The sequence below is a fragment of the Elephantulus edwardii genome, unplaced genomic scaffold (assembly GCF_000299155.1).
Source record: "Elephantulus edwardii isolate Elephantulus edwardi_28Jun2011 unplaced genomic scaffold, EleEdw1.0 scaffold00079, whole genome shotgun sequence".
Lineage (NCBI taxonomy): Eukaryota > Metazoa > Chordata > Mammalia > Macroscelidea > Macroscelididae > Elephantulus > Elephantulus edwardii.
The window spans coordinates 6,643,319-6,646,619 of NW_006399829.1; the positions used below are offsets into that span (position 1 = coordinate 6,643,319).

General features: G+C 41.5%; 1 pseudogene; it reads left to right on the plus strand.

Annotated features, from left to right (window-relative positions):
- Positions 1–2,333: 2,333 nt before the first annotated feature.
- Positions 2,334–2,801, plus strand: LOC102851150 (annotated as a pseudogene).
- The last annotated feature ends 500 nt before the right edge of the window (positions 2,802–3,301 follow it).

Here is a 3,301-nt window from a genome sequence, read left to right on the forward strand (position 1 = left end):
AGTGCGATTGGCACAGGACAGAGCGGAGTTTAGGGCTGTTGTACATAGGGTCGCTATGAGTCGCAGGCGACTCGACGGCACATAACAACAACAACAACAGTCCAAATTTGTTGTTCAGATTCCATATGCATAGAGGCTACACGAAAATGCCATGGCTGGATCAGGAACACCTTAGTCCTCAAAGAGACATCATTGATTTTTAACAAAAAGGTCTTTGTAGCAAGTTTGCTGAACACAGTTTGATTTCCTGATGGTTGCATGGATGTCTTGGAGAAAGTGCAGTCAGAGTGCTTTTAGAGGAAAGGGTGGTGGATATTTATTTTTTCCATGTCAGCCAAGTCACATGCCACTGTTGTAACAAGGTTTAAGGGCAACACATGTCATACAAAAGCATGAACTCCAAATCATGCTTATGAACTGAAAAAAGGATGGGATGGTGAACATTTTCTCTCTTATTTTGGGCATGTTATTAGGAGAGGCTATTCCTAGGAAAGGGACCTCAAGCTTGGGAAAGTGGAGAGTCAGTGAAAGCCAGGATGACCTTCAATGAGATGGAGTGACTGGCAGTGGCTCAAGTGTGTCAGAGGTGATAAGGATTGCATAGAATAGGACCGGATTCAGATCCGTTGTTTATAGGGTCACTATAAGTTGTCCTTGATGACACCTAGCAATTACAATACATCTGTGTGTAGGAAGTGCTGTTGATGTAGTCCATAGGGAGTTGCATTGTTAATCCAAAGGACACATCTCTCTGATGGTTTGAATCTATCAGCAGCTCTAAGGAAGAATGATGGCAATTTCCTCCTGTGTGATTTACAACCTCGAAAACCCAATGGAGGGTCAGCTGTGAGTTGACGCCAACTTGATAACAATAGAAAAAAGCCCACAAAACCCAAACAACAAACTTCCATGGATGTTATCAGTAAAATATAGTGTTATTACTTAAGTTAAACTGCTAGGGGCAAACAGTACCACACGTTACAGCACCAAATGCTGGTTTTTTCAGCTTCCTTTAGCAAGTCTGCATTCAGGACAGGAAATGTAGTTTGAGTGTGTGTTCTAAAATTCAGAACTGCTATTTATATATGTGCTTTATTTACTTAAAAGCATTCAAGTTTGTGACCAGTTTTTCTATTGTTAGGAGATACAAGTGTCAGCAAAGTGATTTAACTCTTTCAACTCCTGAAAATATCTTTCAGATGCCTTAAATTAATTTCTATTTTGTACAAGGAATTAAATAAAGATTACTTTAAAAAACATTAAGAAGCTTGTGCTCTTTATTGAGATGTTTGAAAGACTGAGCATAGGGCACAGGCTGAGATACTGTGTTGTTGTTATGTGCTATTGAGCTGCTTGTGATTCATAGCAACCCTGTGTACAACAGCCCTGAAATCTGCTCTATCCTGCGCCAACTTTATTGTTTCCAGCACACCTACCGTCATTACCCCAGTCACTGAATCAATCCATCTTATCGATGGTCTCCCTCTCTCTCTCTCTGTCCCTGCACCTTCTCAAGCATGATATCCCTCATCAAGGACTGGCCCCTCCTTGCAACATGCTCAAAGTATGTCAGACAAAGCTTCAGAATCCTTGACTCCAAAGAGCAGCCTGGCTTCGCTCTCTCTAGAATGAACCTGTTTGTTCTCCTAGCAGTCCATGGTATCTTAAAAACTCTTCTCCAGCACCACAGTTCAAAGGCATCAATTCTCTTTCTGTCATCCCTAGTCATTGTCCAGTTCTCAGATGCATAGCAAGAAATTGTGAAGACTATGGCTTGGACCTTAATCTCCAGCCTGACACCACTCACGTGCTCTTCAGTACTCTGGAAAGGTCCCTGACAGCCAACTTTCCCAATGCAATTCATCTCTTGATTTCCTGACTGCTGGTACCAAGAGTGTTGATTGTGGAGCCAAGCAAACTAAAGCTGTTAGCAAAGAAAAAAAATCCAGCTACTGCCACTGAACTCACATGGGTCTTGACTGAAAGCACAAAACACCAGAAATATCATGTTTTATTTGTTATGCAAAGAAATTTGGCTGTGTGGATTGTAATAAATTATGGCTAATATTAAGAATGGGAATCCCAGAACATTTGTGCTCATTAGAAACCTAGACCAAGAAACAATTGTCAGAACTGAACAAAGGAGCATTGTATGGTTTAAAATCAGGAAAGGCATGCATCAAGGGTGTACCCATATCCGTATCTATCCAATTTCTATGCTAAGAAAATTATTGAGGAGCTGGACTTTATGACGAAGAACGCAGCATCAAGATTGGAACAAGAGCGGCTCTTCTTTAGTGACCTAATGATTCCTCTAGCTCTTCGCCACCATCATGGCCCACGCGGAGGATGGAGAGGAAACCAGCGTCCTTTCATCTCACTCAGAGACCACTGGTTCCACTTCAGGGGGCACCAACATGTTCACCCTTAAGAACATTTTTTTTTAAAAGAAAAGCGAATTGGGGGTGGGGTGGGAAGGGACAAAAGTGCAACAGTAAATGAATGGAAATCCTAAGTCTCTGTAAACTTTCATTAAAATAAATTCAAAACGAAAAAAAAAAAAGAAATAAGTGGAACTCAGGGGCCATGTAGAGTTGTGGAGTGAAATACGTGCGCCATCTGCAGCGTCCAAGTGATGGATGGTTGTCTTAGATGTCAAGCTGAAAACAAGGGGATTGTGTTGTGGTCTGGGAAGAATGTAATCATTCCTTACAAAATTGATGCGCGTCCTTGTGGTAAAACAGGACAATAGCTACGCACTCTGCCAGCAGGACTGGGTGGTCCAACGAATCGACAAATGAGTGTGGAAGAATACCGTTTTAGGGCAGTTGTTCAGATTGTTACCAAGTACCCTACAAAAGCCTCAGCATGCCAGGGGATTAACACTTTTTTAAAATTTTACTTTATTATTTTTTGGACGTGTACCGTCAAGTCAGATCTGACTGGTACAGGAGGAGATTGTCCCTCCTTTTTCAGCAGAGCACCTGGTGGATTTGAACCGCATACCTCTGGGATTGCAGTGCAGCTTTTTGCCACTAGGCCACCAGAGCTCCCTGGGATTAACACTTTTAATAGAAGGAGATGGATCTGTGTTCCTCTGGCACTCTTCAAAGGCATGGGTTAGTATTTTCTCAGTTTTACTTTCAGAAACTCTAAAATGTAGAAGATAATATTTTTGGTTTCTTTTTAAAATTTTTAATTATTATTAATTTCAATGAAAATTTACAGAGACTTTGGATTTCCATTCGTTCATTGTTGCACTTTTCTTCCCTCCCAACCCTCCCCCCACAGTACACTCCCC